This window comes from Erinaceus europaeus, chromosome 9 (genome assembly GCF_950295315.1).
Source record: "Erinaceus europaeus chromosome 9, mEriEur2.1, whole genome shotgun sequence".
Taxonomy (NCBI): Eukaryota; Metazoa; Chordata; class Mammalia; order Eulipotyphla; family Erinaceidae; genus Erinaceus; species Erinaceus europaeus.
This window is the reverse complement of record NC_080170.1, coordinates 83,178,216-83,197,422: the sequence shown is the minus strand read 5'-3', so window position 1 is coordinate 83,197,422 and position 19,207 is coordinate 83,178,216. Positions and strand designations below refer to the sequence as shown.

At 38.9% G+C, this 19,207-nt stretch overlaps 1 protein-coding gene across 2 annotated transcripts in view; it reads right to left on the bottom strand.

Annotated features, from left to right (window-relative positions):
• IGSF11 (immunoglobulin superfamily member 11) overlaps positions 1–19,207 on the bottom strand; it is a 184,526-nt gene that overhangs the window by 73,115 nt on the left and 92,204 nt on the right. The window contains exon 2 of one of the 2 annotated variants that reach the window (XM_060198320.1): positions 2,040–2,119. The exons of the other annotated variant lie outside the window; for it this stretch is intronic. The gene's annotated coding sequence lies outside the window, so the exon portion shown is untranslated. The remainder of the gene's footprint in view (positions 1–2,039; positions 2,120–19,207) is intronic. 2 annotated transcript variants of the gene reach the window in all.

Genomic DNA, 19,207 nt, shown 5'->3' with positions numbered 1-19,207 from the left:
AGAAATTGCGAGAGGAGGGGAAAATAGAGGGAGAGAGAGAGGGACATATAGCTGCAGCCCTGCTTCACCAACTCATGAAGCTTCCCTCCCTGTAGATGGGAACCAGGGGCTTGAACCTAGGTCTTTGTGTACTGTAATGTGAGCATTTAACAAGGTGCGCCACCACCTGTCCCCTCAAAAATTCTTTAAATCATTATTAAATCATGAAAAGCATATGATACTTTTCACTGTACATGAGAAAATATTATTCCAGCAATAGCAAACCACCACGCTTCTCACTCCTTACTGGCAGATATTGCCATCATAAGAAACATCATTATTCCAACATAGAAAAATCATTGTCTTAGGGACCTGGGAGATAGCTCATGTAGTAGAAAGCACACCTCATCACAGACCAGTCCCAGGTTTAAGTTCCCAGCCACCACAGGGGAGTATCACACAAAGGTACAGCTTCAAAAGTGGTTAAATTTGTAGATCTCGTGGAGAAACGGTAGCGCGTCTGACTCCAAAAGTGTTTAACTGTATAACAGCATTTCTTCTGTTTCACCCTTTGTTTTGTTTTTTCATTTTATTTTTGACATAGTAGAAATTGATAGAAGGGGAGATAAATATGGAGAGAGAGAGACCTATAAACATGCTTCACTAGTGAAGCTTCCCATGCTGCAGGTGGGGAACAAGGGTTTGAAACCAGGTCCTTGTACGTGATGACATAAGCACCATGGCCCTACCCTGTCTTTTACCTACTATCTGGGGGAATAAAAAAAACAGTAAAAAAAAAAAAATCCACTGGAAATGGTGGATTCCTGCAGGCAGGAAGCCCTGGTTGGGGAAAAAAAAAAAAGTCTAAGACACTATGCATTTTATTTTAAGAGTATATAAAGATTGAAGTTTTCATTTGAATTTTTTTCATTTTTTTTTCTTTTTTCTGTGTGTATGTGTTGGGAGGTAAGATTTATACATGCAAACACACATATATCCAAACTTGATTCCCCCCCTTGACAAGAATGGCACTAATAATCAATCCATCAAAGTTCACAGAGGAAAAACTACCCTGTTTTGGCCCTTAGGGAATTTTTTCTTCAAAATGGAAATGAGCCTACCTACAGGTGCAAATATCATTGGACTTTAATACTGCTACAAATCTTAGTGGTATTATTTTTCAAAGTCCTTTTTAAAATACACATTTCCACATTAGTAAATTTCAAGTTTTTTTTTTTTTCAAAAGTTTTAATAGTATCTAACTGTTCAATGAGCACTTGCTCTGTGTTAGGGATAAGATGAAATTTTTTGTTCCTACAACATGGATGGAAATTAAAGAAATCATGCTAAGTGAAATAAGCCATAGAAGAAAGTACTTGATGATTTCACGGTAGGTGGCATTTCAGATTAAAAGCAAGGGAAAATACAAGACAGAACATTAAAAATAAAACTATGATGTATTCCAGTAGATGCAATGATTCAAAAAGGGGAGGGGAGGGCGGGCAGTGCCCCATTGTGGAAGGAAATATTTGGCATGTATTTGGGGGAGATATGAGACTGTACTACTCAATAGTCTTATAAAGCAGCATTTCCTTAAGAGTAGAAAGTAGAATGAAGTGTACCAGCATCACACCCTTGAGGATTATCTGAGGCATTTCCTTTATATAGAAGATACAAATAAGCAAAATAAAGTATCCAGACTCAGAAAAAATAACTTGCAGAAGCTGAGAAAAATACTGTGACTACTAGAGGAAAAAGGGAAGAAGACAGGAGGAAGAGTTAAAGACTGTCAGTTTTACAATGGTGAATGGCACTGGAAATGTGGTACAGGATATGCCATAGTATATACTTATACTGACATGTGAAAATCTAGTCCTAAAATTTAGACATTGTAGTAAAACTGTAGTAAATTAGTAAAAATTATATAAGTAAATGCATGCTAAGATGATAACTCAAGGACCCTACTTCAAACATTTAGAATCTCAGAGGATAAAGGTCCCTAAGTAATTTTTATGCATGATAAAATGTAAGGACCACTGGATCAGTAAAATTCTTTCTACCTTTGACATTCTGCTGAGCAGTAGTGTGTCTCTCTCAAAATAGAATGGCTACTGAAATCCATCCAGAAGTCAGAGATTACCTACAAATAAGCAAACAACAAAGATACTCAGGGTAGAAATAATATTCATGTTTTTAATTTGCAAAATCCATTTAGACTGTGTGATACCATCATTCTTATGAGGGGTGAGGAGTATAGTTTCCATGGGGGAGGATTATGCTCATGTGTAGCTAGGAGGTCCATGAACATGGGTGGGGTGTGTAGGGCAGGTGAAACACGTAAAGTAAGAATGAAAAAGCTATGTCTGATGGTACTAAGAGCTTAAAAAGCACATTCAAAATCTGTTCTGTGCAATTTGGAAGATGGAGCAATGGATTAAATGTTGGTCCTAAATTCAATCCCCAGCATTATATGTGTGAGAGGGTTCTCTTGTTCTCTCATTCCTCTCATTCTCATGAATAAATCATCTCTTTTTAAATTATTCATCTTTACTATCTTTCTTTTGGTTTTGAAGAATACTGGTTTTTGGGGGGCCAGGTGGCGGCATACCTGGTTAAGTGCACACATTACAGTTTTCAAGGACCCAGGTTCAAGCTCCTGGTCCCTAACTGCAGGGGGAAAGCTTCATGAGTGGTGAAGCAGGTGTCTGTCTCTTCCCTCTATCTCCCCTTCCCCTCTCAAGTTCTCTCTGTCTCTATCCAATAATAAATTAAAAATACTGTTTTTCTATTTAAATAGAGTTAAGTAGAGGATGGAGATGCAGAACTTCAGTAGTGGGTATGGTGTGCAGCTACACCCTGTAATCCATTATAATCACAACTATTTTTTTAAGTTTTTATTTATAAAATGGAAACACTGACAAGACTATAGGATAAGAGGGGAACAATTTCACACAATTCCCACCACCAGAACTCCATATCCCATTCTCTCCCATGACAGCTTTCCTATCCTTTAACCTTCTAGGAGCATGGACCCAGAGACATTATGGGGTGCAGAAGGTGGAGGGTCTGGCTTCTGTAATTGCTTTCCCACTGAACATGGGTGTTGACAGGTTGATCCATATTCCCAGCCTGTCTCTCTCTTTCCCTAGTGGAGCAGGGATCTGGGGAGGTGAGGCCCAGGGAAGTCCAGTTGGCATCATGGTAGGATCTGGAACCTGATGGCTAAAAAAGAGTTAAGACAGAAAGCAGAGCAAATTGTTGACTAATCATGAACCCAAAAGCTGGAATACTGCGGATGAGATTTGGGATCTCCATTTTGGAAAAAGCTAGTAGGTCTATTTTAGGTATATTCCAAGGGGCCCATGAGACAACTAGTTTTCACCTGCATCTCTGGGGGTATGGTGTCACAGTTGGGAAAAAGACTAGAAAACTGGATCTGCATAGAGAACAGCTCCCAAATATGGGGAAAGTATATTAATATTGTTAACTGTAAAACCCATCAATCTGATCTAGGACCCACAGTCAGCATAAAAGCCTATGTAACCTTTGCATCCCTATAGGTCTGAGCTCACATGCTGTGGTTACTGCTAGGAACATTCTAGGCTGCACCAATTTCAGGACCCATCATCCTCAGGTAATGTAATAAAGAAAGTAATTAAGAGTCCCTGAAGGAAATGGAGAGTCGGCGAAATGAATGAAGTGAGAGACACGCCAGCTGCTTCAGGTGCAGGAGAGAGGTGTCTCTGTCTTTTGTCTGCAGAGGTTTATTATTTAAACAATTTCTGCCCGGATATAGTTGACATTATGTAAGATTATTTTCATTAACATCAAGGATAGATGACATCATGTATAATTGTTTTCATTAACATCAGGAATAACCTTAAACAACATTATTATTATTACTATAGGTATGTTTTCCTTAGAAAGTTCCCTAGCTCTGGGGCATCCTAATCTCTCCTTGAAAGTTTCTTGGGTCTGGGGTATGATAGCCAGAGTTGAGCCCAACAGATTATATAATGGTTGTTCATCTTATATATAATTGGCCTAAAAGGCCTCAAAACTGAGATAAAGTTGAGACTTATTAAATAAAAAATACACTATAAAAACTAGATGGTGACAAGAGACTGGCTTCCCTAGTTTGGCTGTTTTGGCCAGTAACAGGCCCTTTCACCCAGAGTCTTGGTCTTAGTCATAAATAATGGGCCTACACCTACTCAGTGTCTGTCATTGCTTATCACTTCCCCCAGTTTAAAAAAAAAGTTAAGTTTTAAAATCTACATTTTTAGAGGTAAATAAAACTAAAAAGAAAGGACATGAGTCCTAACAGTTAGTACGTACTGTCAGATGACAAAAAATGATTATCACAACTACAATATCATCAATGAAACAGTAAATTACACATTGAAGCTCCAATTTTTTTAAAACAAAAGATGGTTCCACTACAAAAAGATTGTTATATTAAAAGACTTGTCCAAGATTTAAAAGAGACAAAATCTGTTACTAGTGTTTGGGCAAGTTTTTGCTTGTGTATTTACGGAAACATCACAGAAGCCCTTGTAGATCCTGGTGACTGTGTAACAACAGAAACTGTGGCACTGGAGCCAACAACATCAAACTCTGAAGACTGAGTGCCTGCCTGACCTACTCCCCCCAAGAAGGAGAAGATAAAGAGAAAAAAGTGTACACAGCTTTCTCAGCCACTCATCTGGTGTTGGGCACCTGGGTTGCTTCCAGGTTTTAGCTATTATGAATTGTGCTGCTATGAACATAGGAGTACACACCTCTTTTGGTTGGGTGTTATGGAGTCCTTGGGGTATAACCCCAGGAGAGGAATTATTGGGTCATATGGAAGGTCCATGTCTAGCCTTCTGAGAGTTTTCCAGACTGCTCTCCACAGAGGCTGTACCAATTTACATTCCCACCAGCAATGTAAAAGGGTTCCTCTGTCCCCACATCCTCTCCAGCATTTGTTGCTGCTGTCCTTTTTGATGTATGCCATTCTTACAGGAGTGAAGTGGTATCTTGGTGTTGTCTTAATTTGCATTTCTCTGACAATCAGTGACCTAGAGCAGTTTTTCATATGTTTGTTAGCCTTTTGGATCTCCTCTGTGGTGAATGTTTTGTTCATTTCCTCTGCCCATTTTTGAATGGGGTCATTTGCTTTTTTGCGGCTAAGTTTGCTGAGCTCTTTATATATTTTGGTGATTAGTTTCTTGTCTGATGTCTGGCATGTGAAGATCTTCTCCCATTCTGTGAGGGGTCTCTCTGTTTGTTTAATAGTTTCTTTGGATGTGCAGAAGCTTTTCAATTTGATGTAGTCCCATTGGTTTGTTTCTGCTTTGGTCTTCCTTGCAATTGGGTTTGATTCATCAAAGATGTCCTTGAGGTGTATGTGGGAAAGTGTTTTACCAATGTTTTCCTCTAAGTATTTGATTGTTTCTGGTCTGACATCTAGGTCTTTGATCCATTTAGAGTTGATTTTTGTTTCTGGTGAGATAAAGTGGTTCAATTTCATTCTTCTGCATGTTTCAACCCAGTTTTCCCAGCACCATTTATTGAAGAGAGCCTCCTTTTTCCATTTAATCCTTTGGGCCCCCTTATCAAAGATTAGATGCCCATAGGTGTTGGGATTTACTTCTGGGCTTTCAATTCTGTTCCACTGGTCTGTGTGCCTATTTTTGTTCCAGTACCATGCTGTTTTGATGATGATGGCTTTATAATATAGTTTAAGGTCTGGGAGTGTGATGCCTCCATTTCTGTTTCTTTTCCTTAAGATGGTTTTGGCGATTCTAGGTGTTTTCAGGTTCCAGATAAATGATTGTAGTGTTTGTTCTATTCTCTTAAAGAAGCCTGGTGGAACTTTGATGGGTATTGCATTAAATTTGTATATGGCTCTGGGGAGAATATTCATTTTGATGATATTTATTCTTCCAATCCATGAGCATGGGATATCTTTCCATTTCTTGGTATCAGTTTCTATCTCCTTGAGTAGCGACTCATAGTTTTCAGCATACAAGTCTTTCACTTCTTTGGTCAACTGGAATCCTTGGATAGGGCCCACTTTCCCGTATGCATCTCCCAATCCAAACCAAATAATATTGCATCCGCCGATCACAACCTAACCAAAGCTACGATTGCCATCTCAACATGCTTCACCTCAGACTGTATCCAGAGACTTCATGTGTGGAATGACAACCCTTCAGCTTCATTACTCGGGTGAGACCTTTCCTTTAATAGTACACTCTAATTTCATCTCAGGTAGTTCACTTTCTAACAAAGTTCCATAACCTAGATATACACCAGTTTCTGTGAGAGAGAGCTTATGTGCACACGTATCCATAAACTACTGCAAAATATATACATGAAAGCAGGATTACACTAGAGTTTGCAGTGAGTACCTCCCTAACACTTCCTCTCCACTATTCCAAGCTTGGGATCCATGATTGCTCAACAAATTGTTTGGCTTCATATGTTAACTCTCTTTTCAATCACCAGGTTCCAGATGCCACCAGGATGCTGGCTAGGCTTCCCTGGATTGAAGACCCCACCAATGTGTCCTGGAGCTCAGCTTCCCCAGAGACACACCCTACTAGGGAAAGAGAGAGGCAGACTGGGGGTATGGACCGACCAGTCAACGCCCATGTTCAGCGGGGAAGCAATTACAGAAGCCAGACCTTCTACCTTCTGCAACCCTCAACGACCCTGGGTCCATGCTCCCAGAGGGATAGAGAATGGGAAAGCTACCATGGGAGGGGGTGGGTTATGGGGATTGGGTGGTGGGAATTGTGTGGAGTTGTACCCCTCCTACCTTATGCTTTTGTTCACTAATCCTTTCTTAAATAAAAATTAAAAAAAAAAAAAAAAAGTGACAAAAAAGGGGGGGGGCAATTCCTTCCTACCCTTTGCTTCAGTTTCTCATCATTAGGGCAGAAGAAACACCATTAACAAACCCCTGGTTAAATGGAAAGGCCTGCTGACAGGCAAATGGAAAGGACGAGATGTCCTACTAACATAGGGGCAAGGGTATGCATGTATCTTTCCACAGGACGCAGATTCTCCCATTTGGATTCCTACCGTTGCAGTCAAAGGACCTGAGAAGACCTCCACCCCTGCCACAAAGCAGCTCACCTTACAGATACAACAGCTGATCCAAAAAAGGATTTCATCAACTCCTAGGGAGAGAGGTTGATTCTTTCATATTGCATAACAGTTCATATAATTATTCTTATGTTGGACGTAGTGATGATACCCCTATGTGTTTCAACACAAGCCCAGATGAACTTCCTTCTGGGTGTTTATCAGTAAATTATAAACATCTTTTAACAGTAACTCACTCTAATTTGAACAGTAACAAAAAAGATATTTGGGTTTTAAAATTAATGATGTTGGGCTCTAGAAGATTTAATGATGATTGGAATGCTTTTTCTGTTATCTCTTTTCCTCCTTGTACTAATTTTTTAAAAGATTATAATCATACTTGGGAGCGTAGAGACAAAACTAACAGCTTCCCTTTATAGAAAAGAGTGTATTTTCCCAGTAAAGATTAAACTTTGCTCCCAAAAACAGTACTGGTACAATAATAATAGATCATTCTTTTCCTAACCTAGATCTGAATTGGAGATCACATTATCAAAAACAGAGTACTGTTTTTAATTGGTCTGACTTTTTAGTACCTAAGCCTGAACCAGTGTTTAGGACAGGCTTTGGACTAGGATGGGTTAATCCCCTATACTCAGTACAAACTGACGATGAAGATTCGCATGTCTATCCTGATTTATTTAGGCTTTTGGCCACTAAGAATTTAGTTTATTTACAAAGGCCTCAGGGGCCTTCAGTAGGTAGTGAAATCAGGGCTTGTATTTCCCCACCACATGCCTTGCTTATAAAAAATTCTTTTGCATCTCTTGCTATAAGCAAAGAGAAATCTGGGATCTTTACTACTGAATGTCAAGGCTGTATTTTGACAGATTGTATTACTTCTTCTATGGGTGTAGAAATATCGATAAATTTACCTTATGTCATGCTTCCAGTAGAATTGAGAGAACCATAGGTTGATGACCCAAGAATTCAGGCTCTAATCACTATTACAGATACATTAAGAGACCAAAAAGATTTATAGCTACATTTACATTAGGAATTACAGAACTTATAGGAATTATTAGCTCAGTAGCTACAGCAACTACTTCTCTTGTACAACAAAAGCATACTGCTCATCACGTAGCTTTCAAAAAACATTTCTGAGATAGCCTAAATCTACCCTCGAAAGTTTCCTGGGTCTAGGATAGTCTAAATCTACCCTTGAAATGACCATCTGTGTTTTGACCATCTCCCTGTTCTGACCTTCTGTATGAATAAACATTTTTCTCTGGAGCTAAATCTAATAGCTTTTCTTCTTAACCCATTCTTGGATGGATCTAACTAGATCATAGTAGGCTGTCCACCTAAAGAAATCTTCTGCTGTAAAACAAGTACACACCATGGGGGCTCACTTCTGGTTAACCTTTACATAAGTGAAAGTTCACTAACTTTTAGCTATATGAAAGTTTACTAACTTCTACCCAGATATCCTAACATTAGCTATTTAACTACACAACCTTTATACTCATCATGGATGCCTGTAAGTGGAAGCAGGGTGTTTGTGGGTGAGCGTAAGCAATAGGGCCTCTTTATATTTAGATGGAGATCACAGTCTGCCACTCATGCTACAAGCTTTTGGTCTGGGTCCAGCTAATTGAGAAGCTGTATTGCTGATAAGTAGCTCTTTTTCTAAAAGCCTCCCAATGGGTACAGCAGCTTCTGCTCCTAGGCCATTTTCAGTCTTATTACACACACTGCCATAATTGTTGTCACTATGTACTTCCCCTGGGGATCCCTTTCTCTTGTCCCCAGGTAATATTTCTGTGTTTGCAATATAGGCAATAAGTTCTCAAATTATCAATGTAATTTTAAAAACAAATAGCTTTGATTAGTCAAGAACTTCTAGCTCTGCAGTAAGTCCCAGTCTGTTCTCCACCATTATATAAAAAGGATGAATAGTTTCAGTTCGGTCCTGGCTTGCTCAGACTTTGTCTGACAGCAGCCGTGACGTCGCCTCCACCAATTCCCTACCACTGTTGATTCACATTGAGGGCCAGATCCAATAGGGGCCCACTGACGTAGATGACCAGTAACAGTAGTGAGAGGGATCTGTTAGAGGTCTAGGCCCAGTATGTCTGTGTCGGAATCCCAGGACTCCCTGACTAGGACCCCAGGTGATGGGATTGCCTGATAGTGACTTAAGAGTCATTATTAAAGTATGCCAGCTTTTGTAGTCCTTACTTTGTCTGACAGAATTAGCTTTGGAGTGATTGAGGGATGTGCAATAGAAGATAGGTGAGGAGAGTACCTAGGTCTAAGTATAAACTATTTCATTAGGTACTTTATGGTGTCTTTTTAGGTCTTCCTGCTTGCTTGCTACATTTATTGACTCACTGAAAACTACTGTGAACTTTTGCTTTAAGGTAGATGTTTTTCCCCAACTCCTGGATATATGTACTTATGCCCCAATGGTCTATATCTAGGTTTTGAGGTTTCTTAAGAAGTATACCACCCAAAATGAATTTAAGGAGTCCTGTGAGCTAGGGAAGGTCTCACCAGAGTGATGAAGTGGTGGATTCACACTTTCAGGGATCACTTCTACAGTTCTTTACAAATATTTGTAAAGGTACTTTGTAGACCTTATTCTTAAAGGATTTTATGATCTATTACAAGAGTTTATTATAAATATTTACTGCTAAATGTACCTTACACATATAGACTATAGATTTGTAGCCATCTAGAAAAGTAAGAACCATGTCTGATTTGTGAATTAGGGATATTAAATGTAAGGGTAGACATATGAAGAAAGATTCAGGATATTTAACCTTGACTTTGAAGGAGAGGTAGGTCTTTAGCAGCTAGAAATGTACCAATGGAAAATTCTAGGAGTCACCAACATTCGAATTCATATTTGGATTTAATTCTACAGCCTCTATTAATAATAGTGCACCAGCATTTTTGTCTTTTTTTTTTTTTTTTGTATGAGAGCACTGATCAGCTCTGGCTTATGGTGGTTTGAGGGCTTGAACCTGCGACTTTAGAGCCTCAGGCATGAGAGTCTCTTTGCATAACCATTATGCTATCTACCCCTGCCCATATTTTTTGTCTTTACTGGGGGATTAATGGTTTACAGTTGACAGTAAAATACAGTAGTTGCTACATGTGTAACATTTCTCAGTTTTCCATCTAACACTCTAACCCCCCACCTAGGTCTTCTTCCAAGTAATGTTCCAGGGCCTCAACACTACCCCTGCCCCAGAGTCCTTCACTTTGGTGCAATACACCAAGTGTACCAGCATTCTGAGCATGATAAATGTGATGCTCCTTCCTCTTCAGCTGTTGCCTCAATACCTCTCAGAGAACAAGACACCTAAAGTCATCAACAATCTAATCCCATTTAAATAAACATACTACCCAAAAATAAATAAGTAAATAAAGTTTATACTTTTATCAAGATATATTTAGACAGAGAATCAATCTTTTTTTTTTCCTAAGGGAGACTACAATTTCAATTACCATTCCCTAATTGGTATTGACTTTAATTGACTGATGACAGTCTTATGATAGGCCTCTCTGCCAAGATCCCTGGATCAGAAGCACAGTGAGTTCCATTAAGTACAGATCCCTTTTCTTTTCACTGGTCTCTGACAAGGCAATAGTTTTTTAGGCTTTAGAATACTAGAGCCAGAAAGATCCTGCAGAAGCAATCTAGTTAACCATTCTACACATTTTTTTTTCTAAAAATCTAGCCCATCCCCAAACACTAAGTCCAAAGAATCTGTTTACTTCCATTGAGTTATGACAGCTATTGCCTCTTACTTATCTGGGGCATTCTATAGATTGCTTTGGGAAAGATGATCTTAGGGTATTATTACTGCTCAAGTTTCGTATCTTCTTTTAAGATTTTTTTTTTAGACCAAATAGCAAGTAAGTGGAAAAGAAAAAAAGTTGAATGAGTTTTATCTATTATTGTGTACACTGAATATTTAATAAGCACTTAATATACATATTTATAGTGAGTAATAACCGAAGGAAAGGCTGAAAAACTGGCAGAAATAAAAAGGAAAGATGGTCAGAATAGATGACCTTTGACCAGTTTGCTATAGGCTGAGAAGAGGGCTTGAGAACATTACCCTAAGGCAACTACAAATTGTATAACAAATACTCAAATTAACTGCAGGAAAAAAAATAGAGCAAGTAAAGGAGGTTCTAAGAAAAATAAATCAAGACATTTTAACTAGCTATTACTGTGTGTGTGTTGTGTGTTTATATAAGCATGTGTATACATATGGATTCTTTCATAGTAATCCAGGACTTACCTCCAGATAAGAACATGTTTAAATTATCTCATACAAATAAAAGGGTTATCCAATTTACAAGAGCTTACAGAACAAAAGCAAACTCATTCTTGAATTGTTATTATTTTTTATTTTTTTTTACCAGAACATTGCTCAGCTCTGGCTTATGGTAGTGTGGGGGATTGAACCTGGGACTTGAGAGCCTCAGGTATGAAAATCTCTTTGCATAACCACTATGCTATACCTCCACCCGTGAACTGATATTATTATAGGAAGTGTCTCTGTATCATCTTCCCAAAGCAAGAGTTTTAAGACTGTTTTCTCCCCTATGTCCCACAGCTTATAGCCAATCTCAGAACAAGGTAACAATATTTTCTTTGTTTCAGACTGACTTTTTCTAACCAATATATGCTTATTTGTCATTATTATTATTATTTACATTATACATCAGAGTATAAATGTACCCCCTCTCTTTTAAGCAAGGCTCTGTGCCTTGCCCATAGAGGGCAATTCAAGGGCTTGACACTAACCAGATCTTGGAGTCAGATGCTCAATTATTTTTCTGGTCACAGACTCATTTGAAAGTCTGGCAAAACTCCTGGACCAACCCTCTTCCCAAATAAATGTACATATAAGAATACTTTGGGATACAATTCTTTAGAGAATGCAAAGGTCCCCAGGTCAGAAGCCTCCAACTTAGATCAACAGTTTATCTTTCAAGGGCTCATGCTAAGGTTCGAATGGGCATCACATAGTGAAGAAATGTGGTGAGGTTCCATTCCATCCTAAACCTGTGAGCTGAAAAGAAACAAAGAAATAAAAATAAGGAAAGGTAAGATAAAATAAAAAATTGTGGAGAATCTACAAATGTTTATTTGTAAGCTATAAAACAAAAGAGCTACTGTCTCCTAATTTCCACTTCATTGCTTCTACTTTTTTTTTTTTTTTAGCTCAAACTGAGTCAGGTTAATGATCACAGTAATCTTATACGAGATGTGGTTAAAACAAAACGTAAGTAGAGATTACTGTAATTCTGAAGGAAAAATAGTTTCAAGTTATCAGATCACAAATAAATGCAGGCACAATTAAATGTAATTAGTCTATGTAGGCTACAATGAAAAATACCTAATTATTAGAGGTGGTTTTATTTTGGGGGGACTGCATTACTTATTGCTACATATAAAACCAACCCAAGTAACAATTATCCATTCAGATATGAATTTGCAATTTTCTCTCATGTTCAATTATATTTTATTTTCACTGTATTTAGTCATTGATAGTATATGGATAAAACAATTTGTTAAAATATTTTTGTTTTATTTAAGTGCATAGCTTTATATAGTATGTTATATATATACAAGTTGCCACACCCATTACCAAGTTCCTATGTCATATCACCAATCAGTACCCACCTCCCCCACCTAACCTCTTCCCTTTGATTCCTCTGAGAACCATGATAATTTTCACAAAGTCCACAGTCAGATTGGTTGCCATTATTTTTTGAAAATTGTTTTAATTACCTACACTCCACATATGAATGAAATCATTCACTAGTTGTGTTTCACTTCTTACTTCACTTAGTCTATTTTTGATATTTTGATAGGACAGATTAAAATTGAGAGAGGAAGGAGAGACAGACACAAGGAGAGAAAGCCACCTGCAGGCCTGCTTCACTACTTGTAGAGAGTCCCCTGTGCAGGTAGAGATCAGGGATTTGAACCCAGATCCTTGTGTATGATAATATGTGTGCTTAACCAGGTGAGCCACCACTGGCTCCTCTTATTTCCCTTAATATAAACACTTTCAGTTCCACATATTTTGTCCTAGATAATAAAATGTCACCCTTTAATTGCAGAATAGTATTTTGTTGACTAAATGTCCCATAATTTCTTTATTCAGTCACCTGGTAATGTGCATTTGGGTTGACTCCATATTTTGGACATTATGAACAGTGCAGTTATGAGCTTAGGGGTGCAGGTATCCATTCAAATTAGTATTTTCACATGCTTTGGTTACATCAAAGTGGGTGATTTTAAATTTATTTTTACATTTTCCTATATGAGCTAAAACTTCTACCAAAAATGCATATTACATTTAGAAATTTGTAAAACATCTATTCAAGCATGTCTGCTACATAGCAATATAAGTGGCACTTTAGAAAATGAAAGAAAGATGAGAAAGTCAATTTGTTTGATACTCAGCAGCTGGGTGGGTTAGTGGTGGGGGGAGCTGGGCGAAACAGTTGACAGTGTTCAGAAAAGATAAGAAAATTAAGAATGGTAAAAAAAAAAAAAAAAAAAAAAAGTCCATAGACAGAAGAGCAAAACAGAGAACTAAAAACTGTGGACTGATTATAGCAGTATCATATCAAATGAAAGAGATACAAATGTAGTGAGGGTGGGGGGAAGGCAGTAGTGCAGTGGGTTAAGAAACACCACAACGGGGAGCTGGGCGCAGAGGGTTAAGTGCACATGGCCCTAAGCACAGGGACTAGCTTAAGAATCCTGGTTCGAGCCCCCAGCTCCCATGTGCAGGGGAGTTGCTTTACAGGTAGTGAAGCAATTCTGCAGGTATCTTCTCTCTCCTCGTTTCTGTCTTCCCCTCCTCTCTCCATTTCTCTCTGTCCTATCTAACAATGACAACATCAATAACAACTACAATAATAGTAAAAAACAACAAGGGCAACAAAAGGGGAAATAAATATTTTTAAAAAATTTAAGTATATATGCGATTCAGGGGTTCGGGCGGTGGTGCAGTGGGTTAAGCGCACGTGGCACAAAAGCGCAAGGACCCGTGTAAGGATCCCGGTTCGAGCCCACAGCTCCCCACCTGCAGGGGAGTCCCTTCACAGGCGGTGAAACAGGTCTGCAGGTGTCTGTCTTTCTCTCCCCCTCTCTGTCTTCCCCTCCTTTCTCCATTTCTCTCTGTCCTATCCAACAACGAACAACATCAACAATGGCAATAATAATAACCACAACGAGGCTACAACAACAAGGGCAACAAAAGGGGGAAAAATGGCCTCCAGGAGCGGTGGATTCATGGTGCAGGCACGAGCCCAGCAATAACCCTGGAGGAAAAATATATATATATATATATATATATATATATAATTCAAAAAAAACCCGAACACCACAAGGACCAGTGTAAGGATCCCAGTACGAGCCACCTGCAGTGAGGGTTGAGGGGGGTTGCTTCACAAGCGGTGAAACCAATCTGTAGGTGTCTATCTTTCTCTCCTCCTCTGTCTTCTCCTCCTTTCTCAATTTCTCTCTGTCCTATCCAACAACAACAAAGGCAACAAAATGGGGGGGAAAAAAAAGGCCTCTGGGAGCAGTGGATTCATAGTGTAGGCACCTAACCTCAGTGACAACCCTGGAGGCAAAAAAAAAAGACAAATGTAGTCAGAACCCATTTCAATGTACAAAATACTGTCTCCTTTTCATTTATTTTTTATTTTCATTATTTTTACTAGTAATTTAATATTAATTTACAAAATTATGAGACAACAGGGTATAATTCCACACCATTCCCACCACCAGAGTTCTGTGTCCCCATTCCTCTATTAGAAACTGCAGTAGAGGGGGTCGGGCGGTAGCACAGCTGGTTAAGCACACGTGGCACAAAGCACAAGGACCGATGGAAGGATCCCAGTTCAAACCCCCAGCTCCCCACTTGTAGAGGCGTCGCTTCACAGGCAGTGAAGAAGGTCTGAAGGTGTCTATTTTTCTCTCCCCCTCTGTCTTCCCCTCCTCTCTCCATTTCTCTCTGTTCTATCCAACAATGATGACATCAATAACAACAATAACTATAAAAATAAAACAAGGGCAATAAAAGGGAATAAATAAACAAATAAATATAAAAAAAGAAAGAAAGAAAGAAAGAAAGAGAGAAAGAAACTGCAGTAGTTCTCCCAAGGTCACAGATATGGACTGACTATAATTTCTATAACTATCTATGTTTATATATTTGCCCATTTTTTTCCCTATGGTCCTGCTTTCCCCTTACTTTCTAAATCACACCTACACCTATTTGCTACTTCTGAATGTTCCTCTGGTTTTCTCTTCTCTCTCTGGGTCTTGAGGTCTTAAGGCAATTAGAGTTCAGAACCATGCAGTAATCTTTCCCTAACATTGCTCCCCCTCTGGGTGTATATTCCAGCTTTCTAGCCCTATTCTCAACTCTGAATACATCTTCCAAGACTGTCTTTAGTCCACCTGCATGTTGACTATCAAGTTCAAACAAAAATCACTAAAGTGATGGGCCCCTAGGTACATACCTAAAATAAACTTCCTAGCTTCTCTCCACCCTAAGATACTGATTCTCATCTGCTCCATTCATACTTTTTGGTTCATGTTTACTATTAAATTTTATTGTTTTGTCTTGATTTGTATCTTGCTGCCTTTCAGCCACTAAGTTGCAAATGTTACTATGATTCTATCCTGACTTTCCTGGGAAGATGACCTTACCAATGTGTCCTGGAACAACACATCGCCAGAGCCCTATCCCAAAAGAAAGAAAAGAAAGAAAGAAACAGGCTGGGGATATGGATCAACCTGCCAACACCCATGTCCACTGGAGAAGCAATTACAGAAACTAGAACTCCCACCATTTGCACCACCTAAAAAAAGGTTGTTCTTTTTCTTTATACAGAAGGTATTAAGTTGGAATACTATTCAGAAGTTAAAAAAAAATCAAAAGATATAATGTGTCATTTGGAACTAAATGGACAGGACTGACAGTGATTATGAACAGAGAAATAAGCTAGGCAGTGCATAATTATGGGATGGTTTCATCATAAGAAGAATATAGATAGTTGAAACACATGAACTTGTAAAAGGAAGAAAAAACATATATATAAGGTCAAACCATATCGATGACCTTGGGAGAACTATGGTAGTGACCACTGGAGAGGGGTGGAAGCCCAGAACCTTGGAGGAGGGAGCAGTATGGAATTATAGCCCTATTATCTTGTAATCTTGCATATCACTAATAAATCATTAATAAAATGTATGTTTACAAATAATGGAAACTGAAAAAGGCATTATGGGAATGCAAAGTCATTATCCAGTTGATCCCTACTTGGTAAATTCTATCTTACCCCATAGTCAGAGCTCATCACATTTTACATCAATATCACCCGCATACTGACTGCTAGGTTCCTGAAATCACCTCATGTGATAATGCATCAATCCTGATTCTCAAAAGCCAGGGCTCTCACCCCCCCCCCCATAAAAATAATCAGTCAAACCAGGAAGGTTCTTGTAATGCTTGATCATGTTTGCCCCAGCAGGACAGCCAAACAGTGAATTTCCCCTCCTGTGATTCACTCTCTGACACAGGACACTGTACGTGAACACTGGGCTGGCAACTGACTTGAAGCATGACACAGGAATAACAATGATAATGCATTTCAAATTCAAATGGAGTTAACCAATTAAGGGGCCAATTTGATAAAGGTGAATGTCACTAGAACTATAATAGTGGATCTGGTGTGCTTTATCAAGGTGTGAAGCTGTATTCCTGAAACACACAGTATTGTGAACCAAAGATAAATCAATAAAAGTTTAAAAATTAAATAGAAGAGTAATTAATGCTAACTTGGCAACACCCATACCATAAAAAGGGATGAGGGAGAGAGAGAGAGATTCCAGAATTCAGGTTTCACAACTACTGAAAAGTAAAGTGCTGAAAGGCAGGGGCAGAAACCTTGTCCAGCAAACCTAACCCTGCATACACAATGTGCATTCATGCTCAACAGTTTAGTTAATTTATTTGAAGCTCAGGGATCACACACGCCTACTGGGGCAATTTTGCCCTGTAAGTCAAACAAGTGACTATAATGATACAAGTGTTTCCATTTTACAGAAGTAGAAACAGCTTGGAAGGGCTATTCCATCCAAAATCCCATGGCTAACAGGGAGAGCAGGAATACTGAAAGGCTCCCCACTCCACTGTGCTTTCCTGTACCTAACTAAGCTCCTTGACAAGCTTGACTGAGTTATTTGGTCTGTCTTATGTATTCTACGCTAGCTAATAGTATGGCAAATCTACCAAAAGATATACTTGATTTATTTTCCATTTATATATTTAACAAGTACAGAGCAGCCAAGCTACATTATAAAGATCAGCTTCCACTTTTAACTTGTGACAAGCTTTTTTCTGCTTCTCAGCCTTTATAGCTAGTCTATCCTTTCATAAACAATACAGCATGCAGCTTAGCCAGTGCAATATTCTTCTCCTTTTGTCTGATTTTCATTGCCAGTTAATCTTAGGAATGTACCAGGATCAACCTGCACAGGAGATGGTAACACAGCACCAAGTCTAGAAGAGACAATGCTCCAACCATGTTACATAATTATACCTTGGTAACAGATAGGCTGAGGAAGGGGAAGGGAGGAAAACATACACTTTTCAAAGTTAACTTAGGATTTTTGAAGAAGGACTCCAGCTTAACTATTCTGATATTTTTCAGAAAGAGATAACACTAGTTCTAGACATTTGGGAATGTTAAATATTCTTAATTTCAAGAATGAACACTGGATGGCAAACTGCTTTGCCATGTAATTGACCCGGGTTCGAGCCCATTCTCCCACTAAAAACGTTTCAGTGCTGTGGTGTCTCTTTCTCTCAAATAAATAAGCAATTAGATACCAAAAGTATTAAGTGAAAGAAAATGTGTTAGGTCAATGTACAATAATTCCATTTTCACTCCTTATTCACAGCAAAAAGTATTACAGTCACTGATTACAGTATGATCTGTGCTGTCTCTCCTTTATTATTCATTAAAAGTTGACACTACTTTGCAAGAATCTGACATTCAATCCAGCAAATTGATTCTCCAAAACAGTTTCCCAAGCCATCTGCCAATCATGAAACTTAAGAATCATTTTAGGGCTGGGTGGTGACATCCCTGCTTGAGTGGACACATATAGTCCCCACCTGCATAGGGGAAGCTTCATAAGTGGTGAAGCAGTGCTGTAGGTATCTCTCTCCTTTCCCTCTCTATCTCCATCTCTCTCCTCTCCCTATCTCCCACTTTCCTTCTTGATTTCTCACTGTCTCTACCCAATAAATAATAAATAAATAATATTTACAAACTTATTTTCTAAAATGAAACGTGCTTTATTCTTTGGTGGGGGGGGCACCAAGGTTATCGCTGAGGCTTGGTAACTACACAGCTTCACTGCTCCTCGTGGCTTTTTTTTAATACAGAGGTGAGAGGTAGGATGACAGAGTGAATGAGAAACGAAAAACTGCTGCAGTAAGGCTCTACTGCCTGTATGTTATGCCCACTGCATCATTATCTGGTCCCTCCAGGCTGACTTTTTTTAGATAGAAAGCAAGAGACAAAGAGAGATCATTAAAAAGAAGCTTCTCCCAATATTCTGAGAGTTGGGGGGAATCAAACTAGTCACATGCAGAGCAAAGCAGGTGGCCTTTCCAGGTAAGCTATCTTGCTGATTACAAGCACAGCTCATCTCAGTCTCTCTTGTGCTTATCTCTCTCTCTCTCTCCACCTCCCTCTCTCACCACCAGGGTTGTCACTGGGGCTCAGTGGCTGCATGATGACTCCATCACTCCTGGAAGCCTTTTTTTTTCCTTTTATTTGATAAGATATAGTTAATTGAGAGGCAGAGACAGAGAAGGAGAGAAACAACTGCAGACATGCTTTACTATTCATGAAGCTTCCCCCCTGCAGGTGGGGAATAAGGGTTTGAACTGAGCCCCTTGTGCATGGTAGCATATACACTCAACTGGATTGCCCCAATATAGTTTTTCTCAAAGAAGCTTCCTCCCTGTTCCACCACTCTCCCATTCATCACTGTGCCAAGTGTCCAACCTTCAGATTTTTC